Raw genomic sequence first — 20,329 nt, 5'->3', positions numbered from 1 at the left:
AAAAATATCCCGATTCAACCCGAACTGGTCCGCAATTACTACAGACAAGTTGGTCCTGGCTATAGTGGCCAGAGGACACAATTTAGAATTCGTCAAAATTCCCCCAGATTCTCATCCAAAGGGCCCACCTCCAGCTCATATCAAGGAGTTGTTCACCCAAATACAATCAATGATACAGAAGGGAGCGATCGAAAAAGTTCCTTACTTGCAAAAGGGAATAGGTTTTTACTCCAGATTTTTCCTCATAAGGAAAAAATCGGAGGAATGGCGTCCCATCCTCGACCTGCGCGGCCTCAACAAATACTTAAAGAAGCTGACCTTCCGAATGTTAACACTTCAAGAAATCCTCCAGCTTCTTTCAATGGGGATCACATGGCCACCCTCGACCTTCAAGATGCTTATTTTCATGTGCTGATCCTCCCCAAACACAGAAAATTCTTACGATTCAGAGTGGCTGGCAGGGATTTTCAGTTCAAAGTTCTCCCCTTTGGACTTGGTCCAGGGCCCTGTGTTTTCACGAAGGTTATAGCACATCTCCGCTTAGAGGGCATTCATATCTTCCCATACTTGGACGATTGCCTTATTAAGGCCAGTTCTTTCACAACAGCAAGCGCACATGTTCAAAGATGCCTGTCTCTATTCCAGTCTCTTGGTCTCTCCATCAACTTCGAAAAATCCCATCTCATTCCGTCTCAAAGAAAGTCATTCTTGGAAGCCACATTGTAGACCCATCTCACTCAGGCTTTCGTCTCAAAAGAAAAGGCAATGCAAAACCTGAAAGATGGCTCGCCTATTGCAAGAAAGAGTGCGTTTCAGTTCGAATGTTGAAATCTTTCCTAAGGATGATCTCATCCTGCATCCCTCTAATCCCCAACTGTCGTCTTAGAATGAGACCTTTACAAGAGGAACTCAACCTCCAATGGTTGCAGGTTTCGGGGTCGTTCGACGACATCATTCGCATAACTCCTCGTATGAGAGAAGTCTTTCACTGGTGGACTCAGATAAAAAAAAATTGCAAGAGGATATGCATTCCTGACGGAGGTACCACATTTTACCATCACCGCGGATGCTTCCCTCGAAGGATGGGGAGCACACCTTCAGGGAATGACTCAACGGAAAGTGGAATGTGCAACAAAGGAAGTGGCACATCAACCTCCTGGAGCTACGAGCCATATTCTTGGCCTTGAAATCCTTTCGAACAGTCATCCAAGGGTCCTCGGTACTAATTCGGACAGACAATACAAGTATGCATTATTTAAACAAACAAGGCGGTACAAAATCGGCCGGCTTCTCTCCCAGCAAGCCCAGGAGATTTGGGATCGGGCTCTGGGTCACCAGATCAATCTTTCAGTGGTCCATGTTCCAGGGATTTCCAATGTCCTATCGGAGTCTCTCAGCAGATCTGCAATATCTAATCACGAATGGGAGATCCACCAACCGACGTTGGACCGAGTCTTACAGGAGTGGGGTCACCCCGATCTGGACCTGATAGCAACAATTCAGAACCGCAAATGCCCACACTTTGCAAGCTGGCTTCCCCACAAGGACTCATGCGGGGATGCGCTTTGGTTGAACTGGTCTCAGAATTATGCATACGCCTTTCCTCCGATTCCGTTGGTCCCAGAGTCATCCGCAAAATTAAGACAGCTGTGTCGCCGCATCCTCATTGCTCCCAGATGGCCTCTCCAATACTGGTTCGCAGAGCTTCTCCTCCTTTCGAAGTGCGATCCCAATCAGTTTCCACCAATACAGAACCTTCTGACCATTCAGGGGTGTCAAATCTGTCACCCGGACCCAGCCTCCTTGAGATGAGCAGCTTGGCTCCTCAACACCTTAAGTTCGCACACTTAGAAATACCTGCGGATTGCCAAGCGGTTTTAGCCAATGGTAGAGCACCTGCCACGATTAAGACATACAAGCTCAAATGGAGGAGATTCTGCGCCTGGTGTCACTCTGCCAATTTACATCCAATTCATGCCAAGCCAGAACAGATCTTACCATTCTTTCTTCATTTGGCTAGATCGGGTGCATCTCATTCCACGTTGAAAGTATTCTTGGCAGCTATATCGAGGTTCCGTCAGGATGGATCTAACTCGCTCTATTCTACTAGAGTTATTCAGCAATTTTTTAAAGGACTCTTTCGAATGTTTCCTCCTATTCGACATCCGCCTCCATCCTAGCATTCGAATGTGGTACTCGCTCAGCTCATGCGTCGCCCCTTTGAGCCTATTCATAAGGTGGATCTTAAGTTCCTTTCGTGGAAGGTTTCTCTACTTTTGGCGCTGACATCAGCAAGAAGGGTCTGCAACATTCAGGCATTCACGATTAAGTCACCTTTTCTACAATTCACGTCAAATGCAGTGGTGCTTCGTACCAATCCAAGCTTCATGCCAAAGTTTCCTTCAGACTTTCACCTTAATGAACCAGTAATTTTGAAGAAATTTTTTCCAAATCCTCAAACAGTGGCAGAAAGAGCTTTGCATCCCCTTAACATCAGGAGATGTCTCAAGTTCTATCTGCAACGAACTGCAACAATTCAGAAAACAGATCCGCTATTTGTAGCATATGGAAGGCTACGTCAAGGTTACGCTGTATCCAAACAGACCATAGCTCGTTGGATGTCCTCGACGATTAGTCTGTGTCATCAACAGGCGGGAACGCCTCTACGCTCCATGCCAAGAGCAAATTCTACAAGAGCGGTCTCCTCTTCCACCACTCTCTTTGCTGGTGTTCCTCGTCATCAGATCTGCAGAGCGGCAACCTGGTCCAGCAGGCACACGTTTACCAAACATTACTGTTTGGACACTGCAAGTGATGCAGATACGTCAGTGGGACGAGCAGTTCTCCGCAATCTTTTCAAATAAGGTGAGCCTCTATTCTCCCTCCTCCACTATGCTCTTTTTAGACGCTTATTCTTACATTGTGTTCTTTCTTGCCCAGTATGCATTTGTAAGCACTATTGTATTTATATACGTTTTTGATTCTGCTCATGCTGCATTGAGATGCATGTTTACATATATACTGTGATACAAAGAGCGTCTAACGAGCATTATGGTTTGTACTGCTATCTACTCTGATTCAGGCATGTGAATCTATGAAAGACACCCCAATACTGGAGAAGAACAATAGTTACTTACCTATAATCTGTGGTTCTCCAGTATTGGTGTCTTTCATAGATTCACATGCAACCCGCCCACCTCCCGGCAGAGGCTCTTTGGCTATGATGTTTAGCTTCACTCCTGTGCGAGAAAATCTGAGAGCCTGAGCCTCTGGGGATAACATTCTGGTGTGCTGTTGCCTGATTGGCTGCAGTTTGGACTATACAAAATGACTATGATAGTCCTGAGTGTGGAAGTTTTTGCTTTTGTAGCTTAGGGCTACTTTACTTCCTGGTTGTTTATTGCCAAGGTTCTTTGGTTATTATGTGAATGTTATTGCTATTTTATGTACTGTGGGACTCCCACTCCGACGACGGGGAATGATTCAGGCAAGTGAAATAAAATAGTACCCAAATTTCAAACGGGTTTTATGGAAGGCATGGGCTGCATAACCAATCTTTCAGCATTGTCATTACTAATCGAAGGAGCGGGAAAAAGGAAGACCGGATTAATAGCCTGCTATATAGACCTGAAATCTGCCTTCGACCGAGTTCCAAGACAACGCCTATGGAAAAAAATGGATCTTTGGGGTCTTCCGCCGGCATTAATTGAAACAATAATAGCATTATATAGCGGAACGTGGGCAAAAGTAAAGCTTGGAGATGGGAGAAGAATATCCGCAGAATTAAAAATAAGAAACAGCCTCAAACAGGGCTGCGTGCTCTCTCCAAGCCTTTTTAACATATATCTGGCAGATTTGAAAGACCAACTTCAGAACGTGAACGGACACCCGCCAAAATTGGCCAACGAAAGCATCCAGTTTCTACAATATGCGGACGATATTGTAGTTTTAAGTCAAACACCGATAGGCCTCCAAAGAACAATATCCGAATTAACAGACTATTTCGACAGAGAAGGTCTGGAATTAAACACCAAAAAAACAAAAGTGGTGAGATTGGCGGGTACAAGCAGACGATCTTTCAAGTGGTACACAAAGGACAAACACATCGAGCAAACAACTTCTTATAAATATCTGGGGGTCACAATAAGTAAAAATATGTCCCTTCTAGATCAAAAAAGAAACATCGCTGCAAAAGCACAATCACTGAGCTTTGCGTACAGAACCCTCCAAAAGAAATTGCAATGCCCATCATACGACCATCTGCTAAAAGTAATGGCAGCCCAAGTATTACCATCCCTCTCATATGGACTGGAAATATGGCATGGGAAAGAAGCAGCCATCTTAAACACCTTCCAGACAAAAATATATAAATCCGTGTTTTACCTTTACAAGGGATCAGCCCCGGCACAAATAAGGCTGGAATTTGGCTTGCAAAATCAAATATATCAAAGGAAAGCAGTCCTACTGAAATGGTGCTGGAAATTGAGATCCGCGGAAATGGGATCATTAAATAACCTATGTTGGCAAGAAATTAAAAAACAATATGACCAACAGGAACCCAATTCATGGGGTGATCTGCGAGCATCACTAGAAACCCTCAAAGTAGAGGAGATCTGGAATAGTCAACTAGAAGAATCATCCTTTAAAAAGATTTGCAAGCTAAATGCAAAAGCTCTATCATTGATAGAAGACAAAAAGACTTTGGCCAAACGGCGACACGCATGGACTGTTTTAAACTCGTATAAACGATTAAAACCACAACCCTACCTCATGGCACACTTCCGGCTATCTTTAAAAATGAAATTTATGGCTTTCAGAATGGGTGATCATTTTTCAAAAGATTTGATCCCGTCATGGAAAGACACACACCAGGGACCAAGATGTAGACTATGTGATTACCACACGGAAACTTTGTGCCATCTCCTGTGTACATGCGAGTCCACCAAAGACGAGAGAAGAACTTTACTGAAACCAATTTTAAATATGTTGCAGATCCGTACCTGCAGGCAAGCAGTTACCAGCTGGATGGGAGCAGGTTCAAACATCCTAATATGCCGTGGGGTAAAATTCATGAAATTTGTAGAGACTCAGTTTTTAAAAGCCGAAACAGACTAAAGACAGGGTCTGGAAAATAATGTTTTATAATAAGGAATGAGAAAATATATTTTAAGTAAATGAATTTTTATCTCCTGCTATTTAACTGAAATTTTGTATATGTATGCTTTATGGTTGTGATAAACCAAATAAAGTAAATTTTGACTGACTGACTGATTCAGGCAAGTGAATCTATGAAAGACACCAATACTGGAGAACCACAGATTTCAGGTAAGTAACTATTGTTCTGTTATTGCATATGTTATGGTTGCCGGAGGTAAATGGTTCTTACATTTTCATCTATCCAAAATAATGTGCTACAACGAGCTGCACCTCTACCCCAGTCTGAGTACTAGGCACAAGATTTGTTCTATGCTAGAGTAAGTGCTGTTTGTAAACTGCCTTGTACCACATAGATTTAAAAAAATATAACTGCAGCACTTTGAAATAAACAATAGCTTGCTGTTTGTGACTGAAGTACATTAAAATGTGTATCAAATACACCAAGACTGGTACAATCGGCACGTAGATATGCAAACCGTTTAAAAGGCTGATAGACATTTAACTCTTCAACTACGGACTATATGCTCTCCTTGAAAGGTATGCCGTTGATGGACTACCGTGGCAGGTGGCGCTGAAGGGGGCCTTTACCCTTCTTGTGGTACCAGCTTCCTCTTACTCGTTGCTGAAGAGAAAATCTGTTGTGTGTATAGTAACAAACAAGCCATCCGTTTTGTTATCCATATCACAAGTTTATTTGCCGGTTTGAATGGCCCAACCTGGCTCTCTCATTCCTTTGAGATAACCTCTTTGAGGTCCCATGGTCAAATGATCAACTGTAACTGTTTCTAATCTCCCCGCAATTAACTTTGATTGCCTTATTTACTATAGCGAGGTAAACTTTAATAATCTGATATTCCACTTGGTATGCGTAATATGTATGGTTTCCATGGCGTACATAACAATTTGTGACTTTGTACTTGTTAAATCTGTATTTATTTTTCTAATTGTTTACCTTCTGACTTGTCTGTTTCTTTGCAGGTCGGAAGAACTGTTGCCCACGTCAACAGTGCCAGCATTCCAATGTCACTAAACCTACCAACAACTTTAATGGACTTTCCTGTGGTGGTACCCTTTGAGAGATGGATGGAAGCTTAGACATCAGTTTGCACATAGTAATCACTTTCCAGCATCGCAAAAGAGATTTTTACTTCGAAAGATAGTCTTTGCATATGCAGCTGGTAAAAGCAGAGCCTAGATCCAGTATTACGGCTAACAGACATTCTTCATCAACCGGTGTCCATGTGCGATGAAAATGTGTACTGTAAACCTTGAGCGGTCCTCTACTTTCTATTGAAGAGTCAAAATGATGTAAATCGTTAAAGCACCACTATTTTAGCATAATAAAAGAGAAAGTCCAAAGAGCTCTCCTATAGACTACTCCTGATAACTTTGCTTCTTCAATATTTGTAGCTTATTGCAACTTACTTTCTTCTAAACAAATACAAGATTTCATCTATTTTGTTGTGCAAAAGTGCTTTGACTAACACAAAGGTAGGTTTTTCCCATTCATGGAGAAACTCCGGACAATGTTTTTGTCATTAATATATAACCGATCATTCAGTGGAATGTCTTTAGTCAAAGATGATGCATTTATGATCCGAGATTGACTTGTCCCAACTTTTCAACCTTTTATTCATGGTTTCCTCTTCCCTCTTGTTTACACAAAGAATAATGTTTATAGTTGTTTGTACAGTGGGGGTCTACAACAAGAAGTGTATATTTTAAGACTATTTTTTAATGATTTGACAATTTTTGTAAATCATTTTTCAGCTTCTGTAGCTGTAGATTCTCACTGTGAATTCCTCGCTTGCTCATGCATAAGTGTTTGCAATACCAAATATGCAGGTTTAGTCATTTTTTGCCTGTCGGTGATTGTTTCACATGTGTACCTGTTTTGGTTGAGATGTTAAATGGTGGAAGAGTACTGTGGATGTGAATGTGGGAAGTAATTTTAATCATGTGTAATTAGTCACAAGGCCTAATTTACAGTACTATCCTTTGCTGATTTATTTAACAATGCCTTGTTGCTTTGTATGCATTAACGTTTGGGTGTAAAGATTGTGTGTAAATCCAACAGGGAGCCACAGTATTTAAATTGACCAACCTAATGCTACAATTGCTATGAGGTGGCCAAATGTAAACTAAAAAGCCTTAATGAAAGTGGTGCAATTTTGTATAACTTAGCATCAGTAGTTCAATAAATTTGGATTGCCATGCAAGGGCTTGCATTCTGATTATCTGCCACTTGAGTGTTATGTGTAATGTTTTAATGCTAGTTAATAAATATGGAGTTGGCTATTTTTAAATGCAAAGTGTGCCTTTGCCACAGTGTAGTTTCCTGCTTGAGAATATTGAGGTAAGTAACTGAGAGACATGCTTCAGATTTTCCTTGTGGTGATGTGAAATGATTTTTTTGTCCCATGTTTGCATATTTAGTCGTTTCCATAACTCAAGACTATTTTTGTAAAAATTAATTATTTGTATATTAATGTGTGTGGGTTATATTTGGCTTCTACATTTTTATTTGGCTGTGACTCATATTTTGCTGGAAATGGCATTGTATGGTAGAAACTTGATTGGACCTAAAAGATTATGGAAGGTTACAAAAGCTTTCAGTTAAAGCAAAAAAATTGTACTTCTAGGCATGGATAGTCTATTATGCTTAGAGATAATCTTGGTTACTTAATTCAACCTCTTTATCATTAGCAAATGTAGGAAATTGGCTTACAATTGGAGATAGCAACTTGCATTACCCATTTTATTCAATAATCTGTTCTATAAATGTCTCTTTGCCCATTTGTATATATGTTGCTGGCCACTTTTTCTTAGCAGTACTGGGGCAATTTTATAGTAGAATCTACCTGAAGGATTAAATGAAAAGCCTTAAATAATGAAGATTGCAATTAAGTGATTTGGACATTAACTTTTTGTCTGCTGTTAATCTCGGCAAGAAAAAAATGGATTATGCAAAAAGAGTGGTACTGCGCTTAAAAGAAAATCTCTAAGAGCTAAGAGGCCAAACTTCGCTCTCTCCTTCGTAAGCAATTAAAAACCTGGCTCTTTGTAGAGGCGTATGTTTAGCCCGGCACCTCTCCATTTCCCAAGCAGCTGTACTATCCTTCTAGCTCCTTGATGCCCTTGGGCTTAGTCGCGCTTTACAAATTCCCCTTCATTCATTCATTCATTCTGTGAAATGGCTGTGATGTCACTGTTCAATAGAAAGCTCTGATCTTTAGTTCAGTGAGCTGTTGGTGGTAGAAAACAAACCGCAACAAGAAAGGTGAAGAAGCTCTCCTAGAAATAAATTATAATGCCTTGTTAAAAAGGTAGCATCACACTTGCAAGTTTTGTATCTTTCCTATAAGAATTGTATATAGTTGAGATATGCTTGTACGCACAGTGGTGATGTCTCCCTCTGCACTTTTGCTCCGTTACAAATGATCCAAGAATTTTCAAAGAAATACTGATATGCAGCTGTATATTTGAAGCAAATGGGAAATAACAAGCCACTTACCTTAGGCGACACTTTCTGGTGGATACTCTATCCACAGATTTCGAACTTTTAGAATATTCCACAGCCCCCATACTGGACTTGAAAGATTCAACTAGGTGGTGCTGTGCAGCTCAGCGTTTACTTCTTTCTGCAACTGCAGTGACTGAGTGGAGACGTATATAAGCACCACACTTCCACACTATCAGTTTCTTGCTTGACTCTTTTTGCGCATCCTCAGACATGGAACACAAAACAGTTGTTGCGATAAGTGTGCAGAGCTCTAGTTTGCGAACTTTTTAGATGGTAAAAATAGACCCCTTCACAGAATGGACTGGTGAGAGGACAGTGAGGAATCTGCCAGAAAGTGCATAGCCAAACTTGTTCTTCTGATGTATACTTACTGCAGATTTCTCATCTTTTATGATCGATACCAAAGCAGTACCTCCCAAGGTGGAGGTAGAGTGCGCATCAACCAAAAAGACCTACAGGACTAAATTTACAAAATACCTTTCCCCTTTATGTTAAAAGAGCTTGTATAGCGCATAGCTGCCCCAGCGAAAGGGCTTTCCAGTGCTGAACCTGAAAACTTAGGTACAGAGACTGCATACATCAAAGAAGGAAAGGATGAATAGAAAGCTAGTTGGAGAAGAGCCAGGTCTTGAGGGATTTCTTAAAGTGCAGATGGTCCAAAGCTCAAAAGGAGCAGCCTCTCGTTCTTGCCCTCTCGCAAGGAACAATGGCCAGATTAAGGTTGGCCGATTGTCAAGACTAGGGGCACCCTGGGAGTGAATAATCTTATGGTCAATGCATCAAGGTCTTGAAGTGTATGCTCTTGTCCACAGGGTGCCAGTGCACCTTCTGGAGAAGCCCAGAGGCAGAACACAATTTTGGGAAGGAGAAGAGCAACCTTGGTGCAGTAGTTTGGGCTATCTGAAGTCTTTTTGTGACAGCTTTGTTTGCTCCTAGATATAGGACATTGAAGTAATCAAGACGGGACAGAATCAAAGCTTGAATAATAGTTTGCCATGTGCAGGGGTCTTAAAAGCTAGTGATGGATTTGAGGCTTCTTAGGAGCTCGAAACAGGTGCCCTTCAGTGATTTGGCATGGGCCGCAAAGGCCAGGGTGTCATCCATCCAGACTCCTGGGTTTTTAATAACCGGTTTGGCCTTGGAAGGTGTATCGAGGGTAATCAGCCACCAGTGGTCTCCCCAGGAGTGAGAATGAATACCTAGCATAAGAATTTGTCTTGTTGATATTTAATCTCAAGCAGTTGTTATTCATCCACCTAGCAGCCGCAAGCATTCCTTTGTGGAAATTGGCCATCTCTTGCATTGCGTTCTCAGAGTGAAAGAATGAGCAGGGTTCATCTATGTATGGTGCAAGCTGTAGAACCTTTGTACTTGGCTCTTAAGGCAGTAGTGCTTTACGACAGTATGCACTGATGCCCATGTCTTGTCCTGACAGATGCCAAGAACAGGCACTCCACGTAGCAACTCTTTAGTAGCAGCTTTGGTTCTGAAAGAGTGTGCCTCAGTCTTTCCAGAGATTAGTTCTTGGCTAGTGCTTAGCCTATCTCAATGCAGAGGACTGTCCACCTTCACAAAGTTCTTTCCTGCTTTGCCTTTTATTTCTTTGCCACAGAGAACCCCCCAAAGAGCTGATCGTCCACCTGAAGGTCTTTGGAGTGATTAGTGTAACAGCTTAAAACTCTATTGGGATCCGGCCAATGGGGTCTCCTCTGTGGAGGGGTGAGGCAGAGCAAAGAATGTTGGGTGGGTAATGGACTGTCCAATATGAAAAGGCATCACATCATTTGGCAAAAAAGGCTGCCCCGGTCCTCAGCACCAGTTTGTCTGGAAAAAAAGGTGTTGTAGGACAGCTGCACTGAGAGAACCAGGAGCTCAATTGTGTAATAAGCTGAAGTGATCAGAACGAGAAAGATGACCTTTAGTGTTGGAAGACGCAACAAGAAGCTGTTAATCGCTCAAAGGGAGTACACAAGAAATTTCAGGGCCAAATAATGGCCCCACAGTGGCATCAAATCTTTGGAAGGGAACATGTGTGTTAAACCTTTAATAAACCTCAACACAACAGGTGACTTGAATAAGAACTGTTGAACCAGTAAAGCCTTCTGGCACAGGACCCAGGGCTCCACTCTGCGCTGCTTGTGTACCACCTAGTGGTGGTGAGGTCAGTCAGTCCTGCATCAGCCTCCTGTTTATGGATAGTAGTAAGGCCTTCAGCGTTTGTAGAATGGCCCTGCAACTTCAACAAATTGATATGTAAGAGTATTGTTTTGCCAGAGATCTCCCTTCTCTCAAATGACTGCCCCAACCCAGCAAAGATGTATCTGTCATCTTTGACAGATCTGGGTGGGGAAGGTAGAGGTGTTTGCTTCTGGTCAGCTTGCATTTAAGCAGCCACCTCAGCAGATCTTGTCTAATCTCCTCTGAAACTTGAATGACATCCAACAGGTTTCGCAGAGAAGTCCGATGTGATTTTGGCTTATTGATCAAGAACCCCAGCGATGTCAGGAGGTTTGTCGTTGTCTGGAGGTGGTCTACAACTGTGGCGAGCCCACCCTCAACAGCCAGCCATCAATATAGAGGAAAACAGATGTTCGAGGCATATAAGCTGCAGATCTCACACTGCGCATTAGATCGCCACCTGGTGTTGGGCTCGGATGATTGCATGTTGTTGTCGTCTTAGAAGAAGTCTTTGTATTCACGAGATAGATGACTCCTCCCTTGGACAATAGTGCGCAGGGTTATCGACTCCATCCTTAGATAGTTTTTTTCCGCCACTGGGTTCGGATGTAACTTTTCCGCTTTGGTTCGAAATCTACTTTCCAAGTAGTTTGACACGTAAAAACGTACTTAAACTTTGCCAAACAACTTTTGATATCAATAACCATTGACTCGACTTCTTCAGCTCGATTCCGGTCGTCGACGCGGGCCGTTGGGCCTATCCACGCCGTGAGGCCTACAGCTCATGAAAAAAACGCCGTTCAAGCAATGCCCCCAGTGTGGAGCAAAATTCCCGCACAGTGACCATCACAAGGTCTGTACCTGTGCTTATCACTGGAAAACGACGAGTTCAGCTGTCCAGCCTGCGCATCCTTTCAATCCAAGAAGACCATTCGGGATCGGAGGGCCCGTCGACACATCATGCAGAGATCCGCTCCGGAACCGGTGGACATCTTCGAGGGTCCAGATGTCCCAGAGGAAGATTCCGAAGATCTCAAAATCGTATTTGAGGCAGACGACTCCGATGCCTCCATACCTTGGGGTCAAAATGTGAGTACTACTGCCCCTACCCCAACACCGAAATCTAAGGCAAAGGTCAACACTCCGCCTCCGGGGCCCAGTCTAGACCGAAAAACTACTTCAGAAGCCCCGCCTTCGAGCCTGGCTCCGAAGAAAATCCAAAAGCCTTCTGGTAGCTCTAGACCGAGCAAGCCGCATGTGCCGATATCACCAGCTCCCTCGGCACCGAAACTGAAAGAAGTCCCGTTTCCGAAACCCACTCCGAAACCGTTGACTCCAAAAGAGAAAACGGCTCTGAAAATAATAAAGCCTGCTTCCGACGCTTCTAAGCCGACGAAACCAGCTTCGACTCCAAGCCCAAACCCTCGGAGCCAAGACCTACACCAAAGGACTCTGCCACAACTCCTAAGGCTGAAGATAAAGAAAAGCAACAACCATGCTCGGAACCGAAAAAATCTGCACCAAAAGGGGTTCCTGAAGAAGAGGAGCTTTTTTCACCCTGATCCTAGACAGAAAAAAGATCTATATTGATCCAAAGACAGGACATATTTGTACTGTACCTGACAGAAAGAGTAAGTTGGATACAGCACCTCCACCTGCAGTGCCTGTGAAGAAGGACTCTGCCACATCACCTATGCACCCTTCTTCTCCTATACCTCCCTCTAGTCCACTTCCTCTTCTTTCACCTATTTCACCTCAAACTTCTCCTTATTTTTCACCACCACATACACCTCCTCATAATGATGATGATATTATGGGGGATGGGACGACCCAAGACCCTTTTAACTACCCAAGTGATCCACTTGATTGGGAGTACCCAATCCCGCAGGATGTACCAGATATCCCTGACCCACATCCAAACCTTCTCCTCCAGAAGATAATATTGGGTTTGGAAACTTACTCAATAGAGCTGCCATCTATCATGGTGTTACAATGCACTCAGATGAGGCAGAAGAATTTTTTTTACTAGATACTTTTGAACAATCACAAAAGTCAGTTCAAATACTACCTATGATTAAAGGTGTCATTAAGCATGCACCAGAAGTGTTTAAAGATCCTGTACGTGCTAGGATCATAAACCCCAGATTAGAAAAGAAATATAGGCCTGCTCCTGGGGATCCTGCCTACATTAAGGGACAGCTACCATTAGATTCCCTAGTTGTTTCCAATGCTAGAAAACGAGCAAACTCCCAAACCTCAGGTGAAGCGCCACCTCCTGATAAAGAGTCAAAAATGATAGACGCTTCAGGCAAAAGAATAGCTACCCAGGCAAGCATTACATGGCGCATAGCTAACACACAAGCCCTCCTCGCAAGATACGACAGGGCTCATTATGATCAGTTAGAAACACTTTTACAGCATTTACCTGACCAATATAAAGCGCAAGCAAATGACCTTATCCAAGAGAGTAAGCTAATTTCCAATGCATCAATCAAGTGCGCACTTGTTGCAGCAGACACTGCATCTAGAGCAATGAACAATAGTGTCCTTCTTAGACGCCAGGCATAGCTACGCATCTCAGGCTTTAAGCAAGAGGTGCAAGCTACCATCTTAAATCAGCCATTTAACCAACAGCAGCTTTTTGGGCCAGCTGTAGACACAGCACATGAAAAAAATGAAAAAGGACACTGCCAAATCTATGGGAGCTTTGCAGTCCCCACAAACACGAGGCTCCTTTCATCGCTCCTTCTATAGAGGAGGCTCCAAACAAGCTGGAGCAGACAATTCAGCTTCCTTTAAAACAAATACACAAACATCCTCTAATAAAGGATACTTTAGAGGGGGCTACAGAGGCAACAACAACAAGGGAAGAGTTTGAGGTAATAACAACAATCGAACCTCTCCCACCACAAAATAGTGACTTCCTTCCGCTCCCTCAACAGCATTCCACTCCTGTCGGGGGGGAAACTAACACAGTTCCTACCTGTCTGGAATTCCATCTCAACAGACAAGTGGGTAAGACAGATTATCCAGTATGGTTATTGCCTAGAACTTACAGCTACCCCACCACATATACCACCCAGATAGCGTCCAATGTCCACAGAACATCTTACGCTGCTCAAACAAGAGGTTCTCTCATTGCTTCAAAAGGACGTAATAGAAATCGTTCCATTACAAAATCAAGGACAGGGGGTTTACTCGCTGTATTTCCTAATACCCAAGAAGGACGGGACACTAAGACCAATTCTCGACCTCAGGCCCCTCAACCTGTATATACACTCAGATCATTTTCATATGATCACTTTACAACAAGTGCTCCCATTGTTGCAACAAGGCTATTTCCTTACTACACTAGATCTCAAGGACGCCTACTTCCACATTCCGATACATCCTTCTCACAGGAAGTATCTAAGGTTTGTACTAGAAAGACAACACTATCAGTTCAAAGTCCTTCCATTCGGGGTCACAACTGCACCAAGAGTGTTTACAAAGAGCCTAGCAGTGGTAGCGGCACATCTCAGAAGACAACACATCCATGTCTTACCATATCTAGACGACTGGCTCATAAAAGCCAAGTCATTCAATCAGTGTATCCAACACACATCTCAGACAATTCAAACATTGCACAACTTGGGGTTTACAATCAACTACACCAAGTCGCATCTCCAGCCCTCTCATGTACATCAATATCTAGGGGCTACGATAAACACTTCTACAGCTCTAGCTAATCCCATTCCAGTCTAGCCAGGATACAGAGCATTCAAGCCTTAGTCACAAGGTTTCAAGAACAACATACTCTCCCAGCCTGTCTGTTCATGCAACTCATAGGCATGATGGCATCTTGCATTTTTATTGTACCATATGCAAGACTGCAAATGCGTCCATTTCAAGAATGTCTAGCACATCAGTGGAACCAGGCTCAATGACAACTTATGTTGGTGGACAGCCGCACTCATCTCTCTCTGCAGTGGTGGAACACCAAAAACTTGTCCAGAGGGTGGCCGTTCCTCGAACCTGTTCCAAAGATAGTACTTACAACAGACGCATCTCTGACAGGATGGGGAGCCCATCTCCAACACCATACAACTCAGGGAAGATGGACTACTCGACAAAAAGTGCTCCACATCAATCACCTAGAACTGCTAGCAATATTCCGAACACTGAAGTCCTTCCAAGTACATGTACAGAACAAAGCTGTCTTGATCCGGATGGACAACATGACAGCTATGTACTACATCCAAAAACAAGGAGGCACACATTCTCTGCAACTGTCCCAGCTTGCACAGAACATTTGGCGATGGGCCATTCCACAATAAATATATCTACTAGCAGAACACCTTCCAGGAGTTCACAATCAGATTGCAGAACGTTTAGGTCGACAGACACAACAGATTCACGAATGGGAACTACATCCGCAAGTTCTTCTGCCATTCTTTTACAAGTGAGGTAATCCAGACATAGATCTGTTCGCCACACACGAAAATGCAAAATGCACAACCTTCGCCGCCAGGTTTCCACACTCGCTGTCCAAAGGCAATGCGATATGGATGAACTGGTCAGGCATATTTGCGTACGCTTTTCCGCCACTCCCACTAATACCACTAGTAGTGCGCAAGCTTCGACAACAGTCTCTCAAACTGATCTTAGTAGCTCCCACATGGGCACGCCAACCGTGGTTCACAACTCTGCTAGAACTAACTCTAGTTCCACACCAAAGACTGTGTCTAACCCCATCCATGCTAACGCAGGACCATGGAGACATCCGACATCCAGATCCAAGTCAACTGAATCTGGCGATCTGGCTCCTGAAGTCTTAGAGTTTAGTTACCTTAACCTGCCACCAGACTGTATGAATATCATAAAGGAAGCCAGAAGACCTACTCCTAGAGCTTTATATGCTGCAAAATGGAAAAGATTTGCCATTTACTGCACCAACAATCAAATTAATCCCCTGGATGCTTCCATCCAGAGTATCATCTGCTATCTGCTACACTTACAAAGATGTAATCTAGCCTATTCATCTATACGTCTACATCTTGCAGCCATTGATGCGTACTTACAAAATAGACACCATCTGTCATTATTTAGAGTGCCTGCAATTAAAGCATTTATGGGAGGATTAAAAATAATCATTCCTCCTAGGTTACCAACCTCTCCAGTGTGGAACTTAAACATTGTTCTTACCAGGCTTATGGGACCCCCTTTTGAACATTTACACAAATGTGAACTGCAATTCCTCACATGGAAAACAGCTTTCCTTGTTGCTATTACCTCTTAGGAGAGTGAGTGAGGTTCAAACTTTCACTATACAACAACCATTTTTACAATTACACCGTAACAAAGTGGTCCTAAGAACAAATCCCAAATTCCTTCCTAAAGTCATTACTCCATTTCATCTAAACCAATCAGAGTTGCCAGTGTTTTTTCAAAACCCAGACTCTGTAGCAGAAAGGGCTCTACACACCCTAGACGTGAAAACAGCCCTTCTCTATTACATTGACGGGACCAAATCCTTTCGCAAAACAATTGTTTGTAGCTTTCTCTCCACCACATACGGGCAACCCCATCTCTAAAGCTGGAATTGCAAGGTGGATTGTAAAATGCATACAAATATGCTATCAAAAAGCAAAACTTACATTAACAATTTCTCCTAGAGCGCACTCCACACGCAATCTAGGAGCCTCTATGGCTTTCTTAGGGAACATTCCCCTAGTAGACATCTGCAAGGCAGCAATATGGTCTACAACACATACCTTCACTAAACACTATTGTGTTGATCTGCAAGCCAAGCAGCAAGCTGCGTTTGGCCAAGCTGTCCTAAAAACTCTTTTTCAAACTACTGCAACTGATACAGGTGACCACCGCTAGGGGAGACACTGCTGTATAATCGATGCTCCGTGTGAGATCTGCTGCTCAAATGCCTCAAACGGAAAATGCTACTTACCAGTATGCATCTGTTTTTGGCATGTAGAGCTGCAGATTCTCACACGCCAACCCGCCTCCCCGGGACCTGTATCTGTTCCAGTTCTATCTTACTTAGATATACACGCATGGACATCCTTTTTTTCTTTCTATTAACTCCATCATTTCCCATCATGGCGAAAAACAATCCAAGGAGGTAGTCGATGCCCATGCGCACTATCATCCAAGGGAGGAGTCGCCTATTTCGGGACTACAAAGACTTCCAAGACGACAACAACATGCAATCATCCGAGTCCAACACCAGGTGGCGATCTAATGCTCAGTGTGAGAATCTGAAGCTCTACATGTCAAGAACAGATGCATACTGGTAAGTAGCATTTTCCATCCCCAACCTCCAAAGATAGGCGGTGACCATTACTTTCATAAAGACCCAAGGGGCGCTGGTAAGGCTGATGGGAGCGCAGTAACCTGAAAATGTGTTTGGCTGACCTAGAACCGCAGGTAACATTTGTGGGACCGAGGGACTGGCACATGGAAATATGCAGACTGCACTCCCAAGGCTACCATTCAGTCCCCCAGAAGCAGGGCAGCCAAACCTGGGCCTGTGTGAGCATTTTTAATTCGTCCTTTCACAGGAAGGCATTAAGAGAGTGAAGATCTAAAATAGGACAGTGGTCTACATCTTTCTTTGGCATAAGGAAATATCAGGAGTCACAGCCTTTCCCCATTTCCGAGGCTGACACCCTCTCAATGACCCCCTTGGGCAGTGGAGCTTACAATTCTTGTAGTTAGATGGATTGGTGTCCCTCTGAAAGCTGCTCTGATGTAGGAGGAAGCTGTGGCGGGTGAAAAAAAAAATGGAAGGGAATAACCTTGCTGGATGATCTGGAAGACTCCTCTGCTAAATGTGTTTGTCACTTTAGGAGAAGATGTTGCATCCTACCTTCCACAAGGTGATGGTGCAACACAGTGGGCAAACTAAAGTGGTTTGGAGAGGATGGTAAGATTGGTGGTACGGGTGACCTGTGCGTTCCCTGCTTGATCCCTTCCCTGATCATGAAAAGCCTGGGGTGACTGTGGCTTGGTTGGGGAAGTTGAGTGGGGGTGAGGAGGAGGTGTCATGGGGATGGGGATGGGGATGTGGATGTGCCTACAATGAGGCAAGAAGGCTGGGCAGCCTCCCAGTGACCACTGGCGAAGCGCTTATGGTCCCTTTATTGAAACCGGGCAAGCAGCCGTGGGACAGGGCAGCGTATCGTCCTCTATCCATGCTCAATCTGGACTACAAGATCTTGAGTAAAATCTTGGCGTCACGCTTGCTCCCCCATATGTCCACGCTGATCCACGTGGACCAATCCGGCTTTATCCCGACCCGCAACACGGCGCTGAATATACGACGGCTCCTGCACGTCTTGGAGGCCGATACCTATGATGGAGATGAGGCGGTGGTGTTCGCGGTTGACATGGAGAAGGCCTTTGACAGCCTGGAATCCATGTCATGCGTGCAATGGGGCTAGGCGGGGACTTCGTGGATTGGACGGCACTGCTCTACCGGAACGCAACGGCGAGGGTCCGAACGGGAGGGGTCATATCGGAGATGTGGGTAGAGGTACTCGCCAGGGTTGCCCGCTCTCCCCCCTGCTGTTTGCCATAGAGGTCGAACCCCTAGCGGCGCGGGCCCGGCTGGGGCGGGCGTATCAGGGGTTGGATGTCTATGGGCAGGTGCACCACATCGCACTGTATGCGGATGACCTACTGTTGTTCTTGGCGGACTCGGCTGATTCTCTGCGGGGGACTAAATCCATACTACAGTCACCAAGCAGGGTGTCCGGCCTCCGGGTGAACTGGACGAAGTCCCACCTGTTTCTGACCCGCCCACGTAGAATATGTCCGCAGTCTACGGACGGGGTGACATGGGAGGAGAGGAGTCTTCGTTACCTGGGCACCTCGATCTTCCATGATAAAGCAGACATTCTCGAGGGTAATATCGGGGCGGCGATCAGGCTCACCAAAGTGAACTTTGACTTCTGGGGTACGCTCCCGCTCTCAGTGATGGAAAGGGTGGCGCTCCTCAAGATGGTGACCCTGCCGCGCCTGCTCTATTTTTTCAGGACACTCCCGATCTGGATCCCGGCGAGCTACTTCCGGCGACTGAAGTCGATGGTGATTGGCTTTCTATGGGGGACGGGCAGGCGCAGGGTGGCACACAACACACTTCTCTGCCCTAGAGCGGAAGGAGGATTGGCGGTGCCTGACTACGAGCTATACTACCTGGCGGCCCAGCTGCAATGGCTGACACAGTGGGTCGCGAGAGCCAGAGGAGGGGAGGGCGGATCAGGAGAGCCGGTGGGACCGGTTCAGGTGTTATCCCGGATTGTTCTGGGACTCCCGATGGGAGAGTTCCACCTCACCCAGGAATTTGTGACGGCCAGGAAGTGCTGGAATAGATATCTCCGGAGGGGCCGCGTCGCAGTCCCGTGCGCACCTGAGATCCCGCTTAGGCTATGCGGCGCGCTCCCGCACGGGGGCTCGTGGCACCGACTGCAGAGCTGGGAACTGCAGGGGCTGACATCCATGGGAGACCTTTATGAGAGCGGAGTGCTGCTGCCTTTTGACCTCTTGAGAGACCGATTTGAACTGGCGGGAGGGGACTTCCTCCATCATGCGGCACGAACGACGGCGATCCACAAGCATTGGAAGACGCGCATGACTGAACCGCCACTGTCTCTGGGCTGTCAATACATAGTGATGATGGCGGGGACGGTCAAGGCTGTTACGTGCCTGTATAGGCGTGTGGTTTCGGAGGCCGTCACCCCACTGCTGTCCCTGAAGACGAAATGGGAGGCTGATCTGATGACGGAGATCCCAGAGGAGACGTGGTCCACCATAGTAGCACGGGCCCGGAACGGGACGCGCAACGCTAGGTTTCAGCTGGTGCTCTTTTATGTCCTGCATAGGGCCTACCTGACCCCGACAAACTGCACACCTATTTCCCGACTCATCCGGCAGCCTGTCCGCGATGCCTGGCGGAGTTGGCTGATTTCCAACATATGTTTTGGTCTTGTCCAGAGTTAAGTTCCTTTTGGCAGGCGGTAGTTGATAGCCTGAGGGAGGTTACAGAGAGGGACTTGCAACTTACCATGACGCACTGCATCCTACATTGGTTCCCACACACATCAAAGACCAAAATTACTAGCAAGTTTCTGGACTAGGGGCTACTATTAGCAAAACGGGCCATAACATCCCAATGGAAGGCGAGTAGTGGCCCAACTGTAGAGAGATGGAAGGCTGAGCTTAAAAAATGGGCCCGGTGTGAGGGGGAGCTCCGTCTGCAGGCTGCGCTTCGTGCAGGCACCGACACGGCTCTGGAGGGGGCCAGAGCATGGGAGAAGTTGGTCTTAGACCTCACACTTTTGGACCTGAGGATGATTATACCACCGAGCATAGCCCTGCTCCGGCGGAGCCACCGCCTGGGGGGGGCGGTGGCCTAGCCTCCCTCCCTTGTTTTTCCCTACTTCCTTTGTGATGACTGACAGTTTTTGTTGCTTA

General features: G+C 45.1%; 1 protein-coding gene and 1 long non-coding RNA gene across 9 annotated transcripts in view; one reads left to right on the top strand and one right to left on the bottom strand.

Annotated features, from left to right (window-relative positions):
* The window catches only part of RAP1B (RAP1B, member of RAS oncogene family), a 461,814-nt gene extending 454,438 nt beyond the window's left edge, over positions 1-7,376 (top strand). For all 7 annotated transcript variants that reach the window (XM_086919007.1, XM_086919012.1, XM_086919008.1 and 4 more), the window contains one exon: positions 6,136-7,376. The gene's annotated coding sequence lies outside the window, so the exon portion shown is untranslated. The remainder of the gene's footprint in view (positions 1-6,135) is intronic.
* LOC147751123 (uncharacterized) overlaps positions 1-20,329 on the bottom strand; it is a 426,133-nt gene that overhangs the window by 242,631 nt on the left and 163,173 nt on the right. The gene's annotated exons all lie outside the window — the stretch shown is intronic.

The sequence above is a fragment of the Lissotriton vulgaris genome, chromosome 1_1 (assembly GCF_964263255.1).
Source record: "Lissotriton vulgaris chromosome 1_1, aLisVul1.2, whole genome shotgun sequence".
Classification (NCBI taxonomy): Eukaryota; Metazoa; Chordata; class Amphibia; order Caudata; family Salamandridae; genus Lissotriton; species Lissotriton vulgaris.
The sequence above is the reverse complement of the archived record's forward strand: the minus strand, read 5'-3'. Positions and strand labels throughout refer to the sequence as shown.